Consider the following 16,030-nt stretch of genomic DNA (forward strand, 5'->3'; position numbering starts at 1 on the left):
GGCCCAATATACCTTTCCCTGAACATCAGAAAGATTTTGCAAAAGCAATAATAATTGAATCCACACTCTAAAAGGAGAGATGTGTTGATCAGACCCTTGTTGGGCCAGCCGCAAAAGGGCTTGTACTTGCTGTGATGATGGAAGAGACGAATCATCGCTGTCCGTTATTCGCCTCACCTGAGCTGTCAAGGACTGCCTCCGACGCGCGTACCAGCCTTTCCGGGAGCCAGCGCGGCGCTTCGGCATTCTGCGGAAACACACAAACATGGCCTCTCCCCCATATTAATACAGGATCAGGACCATTCCAAGATCCGTTCATAGGATCCTTCCATCGTACGAGTGGGAACTTTCGTGGTGGATCCTGCATCCAGAAGCGCTGGGCGGCAGTATTGCCTTTATTATCAAAGGTCAAAAAATTCAAAACATATAAAGCATGGCTCAATAGAGAAGGAATACTGCCCTGCACCCAATTCCCCCTTTTTAGTTTTTTCAGTTGATGTTTAAGGGTTAAGTGAGCTCGTTCAACAATTCCTTGTCCTTGAGGATTATAAGGGATGCCAGTTTTATGCAGTATAGAAAAAGTGTCACAAAAGGAACGAAATTCACGTCCAGTGTAGCCAGGACCATTATCAGTTTTTAACACACGGGGTATTCCCATGGCAGCAAAACAGCGGAGGCAATGTTGAATACAATTTTTACTAGCCTCTCCAGAAAGTGCTGTAGCCATAAGGAAGCCAGAATTGGTATCAATAGTAACATGAAGATACTTCAGCTTTCCAAACTCAGCCATATGAGTAACGTCCATTTGCCAAAGATCATTAGGACGGAGGCCACGAGGGTTGACACCAAAAGAGGGAACAACAAAGAACTGAGGACATGTTGAACAGCTTTTAACAATTTGTCGTGCCGTTTCTCTGGGAATCTGAAACTGCAAGCGTAAAGAATGACTATTTTGATGATGTATGGCATGAGAAGCTTTGGCAGCTAAGGCTGCATCTTGAAAATAAATGTTTTTTGTCAGGGCATCTGCTATCTTATTACCCTGAGCAAGGGGTCCAGGCAGAGCCGAATGAGCTCGTATATAGCCAAAGAAACAGGGGTTGACACGAGTTTGTATAGCCTTTTGGATACGAAAAAACAAATCAAAGATTGAAGTTTTAATTGAGCCAATCAGCGGGACTGTTTCTATGACAGACATGGCTCTGACTACATAATGACTATCTGAGTATAAATTAAAGGCAGAAGAAACTGTATGAAGAGCTCTCAGCACCGCATACAACTCAACTTCTTGTGCTGATTCATAAGTAGTTTGAGTAAAATATGTTTGTTGACTGACAACAAGACTAGCTATTCCATTAGAAGAGCCATCGTTAAAAATAGTTACAGCATTAGGAATAGGATGCTCTTTTACAATAGTAGGGAAAACAAATGGATGTTGTAAAGCAAATTGCAACAACTTATCAGCTGGGTAATGCTGAATTAGTTGTCCAGGGAAGTCAGCTAAGGCAAGCACCCAGTCATCAGAGAACTGGAAAAGCCAGTTTTGCTGTTCAGATGAAAAAGGGACACATATAAAGGAGGGATCTTTGCCCAAATACATAATAGAGTCTTTTCGACCTCTAGCAATTACCCTAGCAACCTGAACGTGGTAGGAATCAAGGGCCCGCACAGGAGAAGCTGCCAAATAAATCCATTTTAATGGCTTATCCTGATATAGGACTCCTGTGGGTGAATGTTGAGTAGCAAGTATATATAATCCCCATGGCCGGGTGTAATCACAATACGCTGTGTATTGTTCAGCAAGTGCCCTTTCCACAGTTTGCAGAGCCAACTCTCCTTGTGGCGTTAGTTGCCGAGGAGATGTAGGTGATGAATCTCCTTTCAAAATATCAAACAATGGTTTCAAACTTACAGTAGGGAGGCGTAAGTAAGGGCGTATCCAATTAATGTCTCCCAGCAACTTTTGACAATCATTTAAAGTACGTAATCCATCTCTTCGTAACTGAAGATGAGGGACAGAGAATTTTTCCTTTTCCAAACGGAAGCCCAAATAGGAGTATGGAGGAAAAGTTTGAATTTTTTCAGTAGCTATAATTAAACCTCTAGACTTTAATGCAATCTCTACTTCAGAAAAGGCTTTTAACAAATAGGCATAATCAGTATGAGCCAAAAGAATATCATCTATATAATGAAGCATGTAAATATCTGAAAACCTTTCACGCACATCGGTTAGGGCTGCATCTACAAACTTTTGGCATAATGTAGGACTATTAGCCATTCCTTGAGGCAACACCTTCCATTGATACCTCTTCATGGGCCGTGAAAAGTTAACAGCAGGAACACTAAATGCAAAACGATAACAATCCTGAGGTGCAAGGGGAATGGTATAAAAGCAATCTTTTAAGTCAATAATAATTATATGAGCTCCCCTAGGAATTGCCATTGGAGAAGGCAACCCGGGCTGCAAAGCACCCATGATCTGCATGGCTTTGTTAACCTGACGAAGGTCTTGCAATAAGCGCCATTTTCCAGATTTCTTTTTGATAACAAAAATGGGTGAATTCCAAGGTGAATTAGAAGGTTCTATATGGCCCAAAGCCAACTGTTCCTGTACCAGTTGTTGTGCAGCCAGCATTTTTTCTATAGTTAGGGGCCACTGATCTACCCACACAGGTTCCTCAGTTTTCCAAACAATAGGATCAGCGTGAGTAACAGGACAATCAGTAGTCCCCACTGAAAATATCCTAACCCTGCTCTTGGTGCCAGCTTTTGAGGCTGAATTGGCGCAATTCTTCCCTGACCATGCTTACCCAGGCCCTGGTGAGGCAAAAGACCCTGATCAAACATTTGTGAACTTATTGCAGTGCTTGGACTGTAAAGAAAGACTCCCATTTTTGACATAACATCCCTTCCCCAAAGATTAACTGGCAATCTAGGTAGTATGTAAGGACGCATCTCGCCTTGATGGCCGTCTTGATCTTGCCAATGCAGTAGCTCTGCACTCTGTTCTGGATTACTGGACTGCCCAATTCCTTGCAAAGTGGAAATAGCTATATGTTTAGGCCATCCGCTGGGCCAATGATGCTCAGCAATAACAGATACATCAGCTCCAGTATCCAAAATTCCTTTAAAATTTTTCCCATTAATTTTTAGCTCCAATTCAGGCCTGGATTCTTTAATAGCTTGGACCCAATAGGCATCTGAAGACCCAAAGGCAGCAGTGCCACGTGTCTTTTGAATCTCATGCCCTGTGACTTTAAGAGGGAGGAGAACAAGTTGTGCAATTCTTTGTCCTGAATGGATAGTACTAATAGTACGAGGTGATTCTGCCATAATTTTAATTTCTCCATGATAATCTGAATCTATAACCCCTGGAGCGACACTAAGGCCCTTTAAAGTGGTACTACTTCTCCCTAACAGTAAGCCTACTGTCCCTTCAGGCAATGGCCCAAACACTCCAGTAGCAATAGTCTGAATTCCCATTTCAGGGGTTAGTATTGTGTAGGAGGAGGCACACAAGTCCAATCCAGCGCTCCCTGAGGTGGCTCTAAACAGGTCTGAGACCCGCTTTCTACTGGAGAAGTCTGCTGAATTGCCCCATAACATTGTTTCGGGGCCAGGGGCTGGCCCCTCACCCAGTTTCCCTGCAAGGGGGGTAATGGATTGCCCTGTGAATCTGTTTTTGACCTACAGTCTTTCATCCAATGTCTTCCTCTCTTACATCTAGGGCATACATTCGGGGCTATACCTCTTGTCCCCCTGTTAGTCCTCTGAGGACAGGCTGCAGCTCGATGTCCTACTTGGCCGCAGGCATAACAAACAGCATTGGACGAATTTTTCGTCATCTCCTTTTTGCGCTGCTGCTGAAATAATACCTCTTTTATGTTTTTCCCTTGCAAAGCAGCTGCAATAGCAATTCCCTGCATATAAGATGGACCAATATCAGCACAAATACGAATATAATCAGACAAAGCCCCCTTCTTTCTATATGGCCGCAAGGCAGCCTGACAGGCAGAGTTAGCATTTTCATAAGCCAATTGCTTAGTTAAAATCATACCTGCTTGATCATCAGACATTATTTTTCCCACAGCTTCCAAAAGCCGGGCAACAAAATCTTGATAGGGCTCGTCAGGCCCCTGCCGTATCTTTGCAAGATCCTCTGATCTATTAGAGGGACATGGCAATTTCCTCCAAGCCTGTCGTGCGGCGTTGGAAATTTGAGGATATGCTCCTGGCTGATAATTCAGCTGTGCATTGGTAGCCTGAAATGCACCTTCCCCTACCAACATTTCATAAGTTGTGGGAATTCCTTGTCTTTGATTAATTTCAGCTATATAGTGACATTGTTCTGCAAATTCTGATTTCCACAATAAATAATCACCGCCCGAAAGACATGCACGAGCGATTTGTTTCCAATCATTAGGAGGCAGATTTAAGGCTCCTAAATTCTCAATCATAGCCTGTGTAAAAGGTGCAGTAGCCCCATATTGTGCACAGGCGACTTTAAGTTCTTTTAACTGTTTAAAGGGAAGAGGATCATAATATCGCTGACCAGCATTTTCCAGTACTGGAAATAGAACTGGGAAACCAGAAACATTTTCTCCATCTTTATATGCCTGATGAATGGCCTGCTGCAACGGGGAAAAAACCTGAACTTGCACAGTGGCCTGAGCAGGAGGAGGATCTAACCCAGCAATAATAGAAGCGGCATAAGCGGGTGGTGCAGCAGGTACCACAATTTTTTGAGGAGGTGGTTCTTTTAAAGTAAGATGCTCCATGGGAGCACAACAGGACTGTTGCACCATTTTATTAACAGCAGGAGGTGACTCCTCAGCTAACAGATCCCAATCATCCTGGTGATATTCAGCTGCTTGTTCATCTAAATCTTCCTCATCAGAGGGAGACAGCCCATCCTCCGTTTTTGCAAGAGGGGACAAGGTAACCAATCTGTCTCGACCCTCTGGAGTAGCATAAATTGGCTCTTCATCAACCATTTGATTAATTTTAGAACCCTCTTCATGACTAAAATCAAGGCAATCACGGATTAAAGTCCACAATGAGAAAGTTTCTACTGGAACTTTGGAAGGGCCATAAAGTGAATAATGTGTTTGAATCTGCTTACCAATCTTTTTCCAAATCTCTAAACTCATAGTTCCTTCCTCAGGGAACCATGGACAGACTTCTTCAATAAACTGCAAGAATGTGCGTAATTTAGGCTTAGATACTTTGACCCCTCGGTCTCTTAACATTACATATAACATATGAACAAACACTTGACGACTATGATCTTGCCCCATTTTTTACTCTCAACTATAAACCTTCCTGCCCCTACCTTATTTTTCTTTTTTTATGCAGGATTTTCTTTACCTATACGCGCGTTTTATCTCCGGGCAGCGGCCGAGAATCTCCTAAACGTCGATGCCCCACGTTGGGCGCCACTTTGTCGGAGCCAGCCGACGAGTCAACGTAGGCACGGACGCGGGATTCCTCGGCTAAGAAAAGAAACAGACACAGAGACACAGAGAGACACAGATACAGCGGGGCGTTGAGAGGATCACTGCAACCTGCAATGCCAGTGACACCTGTTTATTCTTACACACAGAATTATATACCCTTATACCAGGAAATTCTTATACAATACTATTATTAAAAATTACCTAAGTAACATGCATCAGAAATCACCTAAAAAACATAAATCTATTAACCAAACTCCCATGATTTTCCCATGATTGTGTTTCTCAGGACTTAGGTCATAAAAAGCCATTTGTCCTGTGTCAGATGCGCTCCAGAAAGCTGCAAGGAGTTTCCCTAGTAAACAATAAGAGGTGGCGGGACAGAGAACTATGTCTGGACTCGACCCTTGAGTTAACAAAGGCGGCCCCAGCTCTCAAAGCAGAGCCTGCGTGCCAGGTTGCCCTGGAATTAACCCCTGAGTTAACAAGGCAGTTCTTCAAAGCACGTCCTGCTCGCAGGTTGCCCCCCGCAAAGGCCACGTGTCTGGGCCACGTGACCTTGAATTTGAGTCTGGGATACGAGCCTAGACAACTTTTTGGGTCACGTGTCTGGGCCACGTGACCCGGAATATGAGTCTGGGTCAAGTGTCTGGGACACGTGACCAGGAATAGGAGTCAGGGTTGCGAGTCTGGGCCACGTGATCGTGAATATGAGTCTGGGTTATGAGTCTACGCCAATTTTGGTGTCACGTGTCTGGGGCACGTGACCTGGAGTATGAGTCAGGGTCAAGGGTCTGGGCCACGTGACGCGGAATATGAGTCTGGGTCAAGTGTCTGGGACACGTGACCAGGAATATGAGTCAGGGTCAAGTGTCTGGGACACGTGACCAGGAATATGAGTCAGGGTTGCGAGTCTGGGCCACGTGATCGTGAGTATGAGTCTGGGTTATGAGTCTACGCCAATTTTGGTGTCACGTGCCTGGGCCACGTGACTTTGAATCTGAGTGTGGGTCACGTGTCTGGGCCACGTGGCCTAGAATATGAGTCTTGGATACGAGTCGGGACAACTTATTTAGGTCACGCAACTGGGCCACGTGACCCGGAATATGAGTCACGGTCACGTGTCGGGGCCACGTGACCCGGAATATGAGTCGGGGTCACGTGTCTGGGACACGTGACCAGGATTATGAGTCAGGGTCACGTGTCTGGGACACATGACCTTGAATATGAGACTAGGTTATGAGTCTACGCCACTTTTGGTGTCACGTGTCTGGGGCACGTGACCTGGAATATGAGTCAGGGTCAAGGGTCTGGGCCACGTGACCTGGAATATGAGTCAGGGACACGTGTCTGGGACACGTGAACTTTAATATGACTCTAGGTTATGAGTCTACGCCACGTTTGGTGTCACGTGTCTGGGCCACGTGACTTTGAATCTGAGTGTGGGTCACGTGTCTGGGCCACGTGACCTAGAATATGAGTCTTGGATACGAGTCTGGACAACTTATTTAGGTCACGTGCCTGGGCCACGTGACCCGGAATATGAGTCACGGTCACGTGTCTGGGCCACGTGACCCGGAATATGAGTCGGGGTCACGTGTCTGGGACACATGACCTTGAATATGAGACTAGGTTATGAGTCTACGCCACTCTTGGTGTCACGTGTCTGGGGCACGTGACCTGGAATATGAGTCAGGGTCACGTGCCTGGGACACATGACCTTGAATATGAGACTAGGTTATGAGTCTACGCCACTCTTGGTGTCACGTGTCTGGGGCACGTGACCTGGAATATGAGTCAGGGTCACGTGCCTGGGCCACGTGACCGGGAACAGGAGTCGGGGATACGAGTCTAGACAACTTTTTCTGTCACGTGTCTGGGCCACGTGACCCATAATATGAGTCGAGGTAATGTGTCTGCGCTACGTGACCTTGAATTTGATTCTGGGTTATGGGTCTAGGTCACTTTAGGGGTCACCTGTCTGGGCCACGTGACCTGGAATATGAGTCAGGGACACGTGTCTGGCCCACGTGACCTTGAACATGAGTCTGTGATACGAGTCTAGACAACTTTTTGGGGTCACGCGACTGGGCCACGTGACCCGGAATATGAGTCCCGGTCACGTGTCTGGGCCACGTGACCGGGCATATGAGTCTGGGACACGTGTCGGGGCCACGTGACCCGGAATATGAGTCGAGGTCAAGTGTCTCTGCCACGTGACACGGAATATGAGTCGGGGTCACGTGTCTGGGACACGTGACCTGGATTATGAGTCAGGGTCACGTGTCTGGGACACGTGAACTTTAATATGACGCTAGGTTATGAGTCTACGCCACTTTTGGTGTCACGTGTCTGGGGCACGTGACCTGGAGTATGAGTCAGGGTCAAGGGTCTGGGCCACGTGACGCGGAATATGAGTCTGGGTCAAGTGTCTGGGACACGTGACCAGGAATATGAGTCAGGGTCAAGTGTCTGGGACACGTGACCAGGAATATGAGTCAGGGTTGCGAGTCTGGGCCACGTGATCGTGAGTATGAGTCTGGGTTATGAGTCTACGCCAATTTTGGTGTCACGTGCCTGGGCCACGTGACTTTGAATCTGAGTGTGGGTCACGTGTCTGGGCCACGTGACCTAGAATATGAGTCTTGGATACGAGTCTGGACAACTTATTTAGGTCACGCGACTGGGCCACGTGACCCGGAATATGAGTCACGGTCACGTGTCGGGGCCACGTGACCCGGAATATGAGTCGGGGTCACGTGTCTGGGACACATGACCTTGAATATGAGACTAGGTTATGAGTCTACGCCACTTTTGGTGTCACGTGTCTGGGGCACGTGACCTGGAATATGAGTCAGGGTCACGTGCCTGGGACACATGACCTTGAATATGAGACTAGGTTATGAGTCTACGCCACTCTTGGTGTCACGTGTCTGGGGCACGTGACCTGGAATATGAGTCAGGGTCACGTGCCTGGGCCACGTGACCGGGAACATGAGTCCGGGTCACGTGTCTGCGCCACCTGACCTTGAATATGAGTCTGGGATACGAGTCTAGACAACTTTTTCGGTAACGTGTCTGGGCTACGTGACCTTGAATTTGATTCTGGGTTATGGGTCTAGGTCACTTTAGGGGTCACCTGTCTGGCCCACGTGACCTGGAATATGAGTCTGTGATACGAGCCTAGACAACTTTTTGGGGTCACGCGACTGGGCCACGTGACCCGGAATATGAGTCGCGGTCACGTGTCTGGGCCACGTGACCTTTAATATGAGTCAGAGTCAAGTGTCTGGGCCACGTGACGAGGAATATGAGTCAGGATCACTTGTCTGGGCCACGTGACCGGGCATATGAGTCTGGGACACGTGTCGGGGCCACGTGACCCGGAATATGAGTCGAGGTCAAGTGTCTCTGCCACGTGACACGGAATATGAGTCGGGGTCACGTGTCTGGGACACGTGACCTGGATTATGAGTCAGGGTCACGTGTCTGGGACACGTGAACTTTAATATGACACTAGGTTATGAGTCTACGCCACTTTTGGTGTCACGTGTCTGGGGCACGTGACCTGGAATATGAGTCAGGGTCAAGGGTCTGGGCCACGTGACTGGGAATATGAGTCCGGGTCACGTGTCTGGGCCACGTGACCTTGAATATGAGTCTGGGATACGAGTCTAGACAACTTTTTGGGGTCACGTGACTGGGCCCCGTGACCCGGAATATGAGTCGTGGTCACGTGTCTGGGCCACGTGACCTTGAATATGAGTCAGGGTCACGTGTCTGGGCCACGTGACGAGGAATATGAGTCAAGGCTGTCGGAGCCAGCCGACGAGTCAACGTAGGCACGGACGTCGGATTCCTCGGCTAAGAAAAGAAACAGACACAGAGACACAGAGAGACACAGACACAGCGGGGCGTTGAGAGGATCACTGCAACCTGCAATGCCAGTGACACCTGTTTATTCTTACACACAGAATTATATACCCTTATACCAGGAAATTCTTATACAATACTATTATTAAAAATTACCTAAGTAACATGCATCAGAAATCACCTAAAAAACATAAATCTATTAACCAAACTCCCATGATTTTCCCATGATTGTGTTTCTCAGGACTTAGGTCGTAAAAAGCCATTTGTCCTGTGTCAGATGCGCTCCAGAAAGCTGCAAGGAGTTTCCCTAGTAAACAATAAGAGGTGGCGGGACAGAGAACTATGTCTGGACTCGACCCTTGAGTTAACAAAGGCGGCCCCAGCTCTCAAAGCAGAGCCTGCGTGCCAGGTTGCCCTGGAATTAACCCCTGAGTTAACAAGGCAGTTCTTCAAAGCACGTCCTGCTCGCAGGTTGCCCCCCGCAAAGGCCACGTGTCTGGGCCACGTGACCTTGAATATGAGTCTGGGATACGAGCCTAGACAACTTTTTGGGTCACGTGTCTGGGCCACGTGACCCGGAATATGAGTCTGGGTCAAGTGTCTGGGACACGTGACCAGGAATAGGAGTCAGGGTTGCGAGTCTGGGCCACGTGATCGTGAATATGAGTCTGGGTTATGAGTCTACGCCAATTTTGGTGTCACGTGTCTGGGCCACGTGACTTTGAATCTGAGTGTGGGTCACGTGTCTGGGCCACGTGACCTAGAATATGAGTCTTGGATACGAGTCTGGACAACTTATTTAGGTCACGCAACTGGGCCACGTGACCCGGAATATGAGTCACGGTCACGTGTCGGGGCCACGTGACCCGGAATATGAGTCGGGGTCACGTGTCTGGGACACGTGACCAGGATTATGAGTCAGGGTCACGTGTCTGGGACACATGACCTTGAATATGAGACTAGGTTATGAGTCTACGCCACTTTTGGTGTCACGTGTCTGGGGCACGTGACCTGGAATATGAGTCAGGGTCAAGGGTCTGGGCCACGTGACCTGGAATATGAGTCAGGGACACGTGTCTGGGACACGTGAACTTTAATATGACTCTAGGTTATGAGTCTACGCCACGTTTGGTGTCACGTGTCTGGGCCACGTGACTTTGAATCTGAGTGTGGGTCACGTGTCTGGGCCACGTGACCTAGAATATGAGTCTTGGATACGAGTCTGGACAACTTATTTAGGTCACGTGCCTGGGCCACGTGACCCGGAATATGAGTCACGGTCACGTGTCTGGGCCACGTGACCCGGAATATGAGTCGGGGTCACGTGTCTGGGACACATGACCTTGAATATGAGACTAGGTTATGAGTCTACGCCACTTTTGGTGTCACGTGTCTGGGGCACGTGACCTGGAATATGAGTCAGGGTCACGTGCCTGGGACACATGACCTTGAATATGAGACTAGGTTATGAGTCTACGCCTCTCTTGGTGTCACGTGTCTGGGGCACGTGACCTGGAATATGAGTCAGGGTCACGTGCCTGGGCCACGTGACCGGGAACAGGAGTCTGGGATACGAGTCTAGACAACTTTTTCTGTCACGTGTCTGGGCCACGTGACCCATAATATGAGTCGAGGTAATGTGTCTGCGCTACGTGACCTTGAATTTGATTCTGGGTTATGGGTCTAGGTCACTTTAGGGGTCACCTGTCTGGGCCACGTGACCTGGAATATGAGTCAGGGACACGTGTCTGGCCCACGTGACCTTGAACATGAGTCTGTGATACGAGTCTAGACAACTTTTTGGGGTCACGCGACTGGGCCACGTGACCCGGAATATGAGTCCCGGTCACGTGTCTGGGCCACGTGACCGGGCATATGAGTCTGGGACACGTGTCGGGGCCACGTGACCCGGAATATGAGTCGAGGTCAAGTGTCTCTGCCACGTGACACGGAATATGAGTCGGGGTCACGTGTCTGGGACACGTGACCTGGATTATGAGTCAGGGTCACGTGTCTGGGACACGTGAACTTTAATATGACGCTAGGTTATGAGTCTACGCCACTTTTGGTGTCACGTGTCTGGGGCACGTGACCTGGAGTATGAGTCAGGGTCAAGGGTCTGGGCCACGTGACGCGGAATATGAGTCTGGGTCAAGTGTCTGGGACACGTGACCAGGAATATGAGTCAGGGTCAAGTGTCTGGGACACGTGACCAGGAATATGAGTCAGGGTTGCGAGTCTGGGCCACGTGATCGTGAGTATGAGTCTGGGTTATGAGTCTACGCCAATTTTGGTGTCACGTGCCTGGGCCACGTGACTTTGAATCTGAGTGTGGGTCACGTGTCTGGGCCACGTGACCTAGAATATGAGTCTTGGATACGAGTCTGGACAACTTATTTAGGTCACGCGACTGGGCCACGTGACCCGGAATATGAGTCACGGTCACGTGTCGGGGCCACGTGACCCGGAATATGAGTCGGGGTCACGTGTCTGGGACACATGACCTTGAATATGAGACTAGGTTATGAGTCTACGCCACTTTTGGTGTCACGTGTCTGGGGCACGTGACCTGGAATATGAGTCAGGGTCACGTGCCTGGGACACATGACCTTGAATATGAGACTAGGTTATGAGTCTACGCCACTCTTGGTGTCACGTGTCTGGGGCACGTGACCTGGAATATGAGTCAGGGTCACGTGCCTGGGCCACGTGACCGGGAACATGAGTCCGGGTCACGTGTCTGGGCCACCTGACCTTGAATATGAGTCTGGGATACGAGTCTAGACAACTTGTTCGGTAACGTGTCTGGGCTATGTGACCTTGAATTTGATTCTGGGTTATGGGTCTAGGTCACTTTAGGGGTCACCTGTCTGGCCCACGTGACCTGGAATATGAGTCTGTGATACGAGCCTAGACAACTTTTTGGGGTCACGCGACTGGGCCACGTGACCCGGAATATGAGTCGCGGTCACGTGTCTGGGCCACGTGACCTTTAATATGAGTCAGAGTCAAGTGTCTGGGCCACGTGACGAGGAATATGAGTCAGGATCACTTGTCTGGGCCACGTGACCGGGCATAAGAGTCTGGGACACGTGTCGGGGCCACGTGACCCGGAATATGAGTCGAGGTCAAGTGTCTCTGCCACGTGACACGGAATATGAGTCGGGGTCACGTGTCTGGGACACGTGACCTGGATTATGAGTCAGGGTCACGTGTCTGGGACACGTGAACTTTAATATGACACTAGGTTATGAGTCTACGCCACTTTTGGTGTCACGTGTCTGGGGCACGTGACCTGGAATATGAGTCAGGGTCAAGGGTCTGGGCCACATGACTGGGAATATGAGTCCGGGTCACGTGTCTGGGCCACGTGACCTTGAATATGAGTCTGGGATACGAGTCTAGACAACTTTTTGGGGTCACGTGACTGGGCCCCGTGACCCGGAATATGAGTCGTGGTCACGTGTCTGGGCCACGTGACCTTGAATATGAGTCAGGGTCACGTGTCTGGGCCACGTGACGAGGAATATGAGTCAAGGCTGTCGGAGCCAGCCGACGAGTCAACGTAGGCACGGACGTCGGATTCCTCGGCTAAGAAAAGAAACAGACACAGAGACACAGAGAGACACAGACACAGCGGGGCGTTGAGAGGATCACTGCAACCTGCAATGCCAGTGACACCTGTTTATTCTTACACACAGAATTATATACCCTTATACCAGGAAATTCTTATACAATACTATTATTAAAAATTACCTAAGTAACATGCATCAGAAATCACCTAAAAAACATAAATCTATTAACCAAACTCCCATGATTTTCCCATGATTGTGTTTCTCAGGACTTAGGTCATAAAAAGCCATTTGTCCTGTGTCAGATGCGCTCCAGAAAGCTGCAAGGAGTTTCCCTAGTAAACAATAAGAGGTGGCGGGACAGAGAACTATGTCTGGACTCGACCCTTGAGTTAACAAAGGCGGCCCCAGCTCTCAAAGCAGAGCCTGCGTGCCAGGTTGCCCTGGAATTAACCCCTGAGTTAACAAGGCAGTTCTTCAAAGCACGTCCTGCTCGCAGGTTGCCCCCCGCAAAGGCCACGTGTCTGGGCCACGTGACCTTGAATATGAGTCTGGGATACGAGTCTAGACAACTTTTTGGGGTCGCGGGACTGGGCCACGTGACCGGGAATATGAGTCGCGGTCACGTGTCTGGGCCACGTGACCTTTAATATGAGTCAGAGTCAAGTGTCTGGGCCACGTGATGAGGAATATGAGTCAGGATCACTTGTCTGGGCCACGTGACCGGGCATATGCGTCTGGGACACGTGTCGGGGCCACGTGACCCGGAATATGAGTCGAGGTCAAGTGTCTCTGCCACGTGACACGGAATATGAGTCGGGGTCACGTGTCTGGGACACGTGACCTGGATTATGAGTCAGGGTCACGTGTCTGGGACACGTGAACTTTCATATGACGCTAGGTTATGAGTCTACGCCACTTTTGGTGTCACGTGTCTGGGGCACGTGACCTGGAATATGAGTCAGGGTCAAGGGTCTGGGCCACGTGACCGGGAATATGAGTCAGGGTCACGTGTCTGGGCCACATGACCTTGAATATGAGTCTGGGATACGAGTCTAGACAACTTTTTTGCGTCACGTGACTGGGCCCCGTGACCCGGAATATGAGTCGCGGTCACGTGTCTGGGCCACGTGACCTTGAATATGAGTCAGGGTCACGTGTCTGGGCCACGTGACGAGGAATATGAGTCAAGGCTGTCGGAGCCAGCCGACGAGTCAACGTAGGCACGGACGTGGGATTCCTCGGCTAAGAAAAGAAACAGACACAGAGACACAGAGAGACACAGACACAGCGGGGCGTTGAGAGGATCACTGCAACCTGCAATGCCAGTGACACCTGTTTATTCTTACACACAGAATTATATACCCTTATACCAGGAAATTCTTATACAATACTATTATTAAAAATTACCTAAGTAACATGCATCAGAAATCACCTAAAAAACATAAATCTATTAACCAAACTCCCATGATTTTCCCATGATTGTGTTTCTCAGGACTTAGGTCATAAAAAGCCATTTGTCCTGTGTCAGATGCGCTCCAGAAAGCTGCAAGGAGTTTCCCTAGTAAACGATAAGAGGTGGCGGGACAGAGAACTATGTCTGGACTCGACCCTTGAGTTAACAAAGGCGGCCCCAGCTCTCAAAGCAGAGCCTGCGTGCCAGGTTGCCCTGGAATTAACCCCTGAGTTAACAAGGCAGTTCTTCAAAGCACGTCCTGCTCGCAGGTTGCCCCCCGCAGCTCCCCCCTACTTATTTACTAAAGCACTGATTTTTGTGCTTTAGACGAGCAGCATGAATAGCTGCTTTGATGTCAAGCAGCTCTGAAATTAAATGCTTGATGCAGCATGGAATGAGACACATCAACAGCAGTAAAACGGCCAGTACAACCATAAGACTGAGAATATAATGCCAAAATGTACTCAGAGTAGGAAAATGGGAAAATAGCCCTTCTAGAAATCCATTAACAGCGGAGCCAATATCCGTGTTTGGAGAGAGTGAATCTTCAATGTTTAGAATTTCTTGATGTAACTTTATCAAATCTATAGAAAGGTTATCGTGACTCCATATTCCAGCAAGATGAGCTTTAATATGTTGCCACGATGTATCTGATTCATTATACTCTTTTTGAGTGACACATATCCAATAATAATTAGCATGACATCTCAACTTACTCCTAAACCTCAGCTCTTGCATTTGTTCTCCTAAGTATAACACAGAATCATACAGAGCATTTAAGCGATCTTCTAAACGTTTATCAATATCTTCTTGTATTCCTAAAGCATTGGATGCATTTTTGGCAAGCCCATCTACAAAGGCAGCAGTATGAATAGGCTGGCTAAGAGCAATAGAAGCAGAAATAGTGGATGCTATTAACGTTATCAGAGAAATTATCCCTAGTATAACTAAACCTATTCCTCTCCGAGGCCTGGAGAGTGCATTATTCAGGCGTTCCCACAATTCTACTCCTGTATCTTCATACCAGGATTCTGACACATTTACAGGGATAACAACAAAAGGAGGTTGCTTTACAATAAGCAAGCCTGACTTGTCGTCAATTCCTCGAATACAATTTGACAATGTACAGTTTAAACAGGTAATATTATACATACCAAATTGTTTACGAATAACAACAGACCCCGTTATTATCATGAAAGGTAAAGGTACACAAGCACGAGGATATCTGTAAGGTTCATTCAGATGGTTTGCGCCTGTATATGACAACCTCACTGTCTTGCTTGTAGCGGCAGCAAGCTTCCACAGGTCTGTCTGGAAGATCTTATCACCGCCGAGATTCCAAATGGGAGGATGAAGCTCTCGATAGCCAGACCCTTGTGCAGTCATCAAATCAGGACCCCAGTCCCAAAGCCTTTGTGTCTCATTATAGATGGTATACGTGGTAGCAGTTTCGTTTCTACATGATGTCCAAGGCACATAAATCTGCTGTTCCCTTAGTCCAAGTCCACAAAAGGGAATGTCTTTAGGCCCTATTCCATTCTGCTGTTGGGTCTGTCCAGCCTTTTCTGTTATTGATGGGAAACGTAGTATCCATGTATTCTGAGCAGCAATCTTGGTTCTGTAGAAGGTTTCTGTAATTAAAGGACAGCTAGAAGCATTATAGTTTTTATACATAC

The sequence above is a fragment of the Giraffa tippelskirchi genome, chromosome 14 (assembly GCF_054371585.1).
Source record: "Giraffa tippelskirchi isolate mGirTip1 chromosome 14, T2T-mGirTip1v1.2.pri, whole genome shotgun sequence".
NCBI classification, from domain to species: Eukaryota; Metazoa; Chordata; class Mammalia; order Artiodactyla; family Giraffidae; genus Giraffa; species Giraffa tippelskirchi.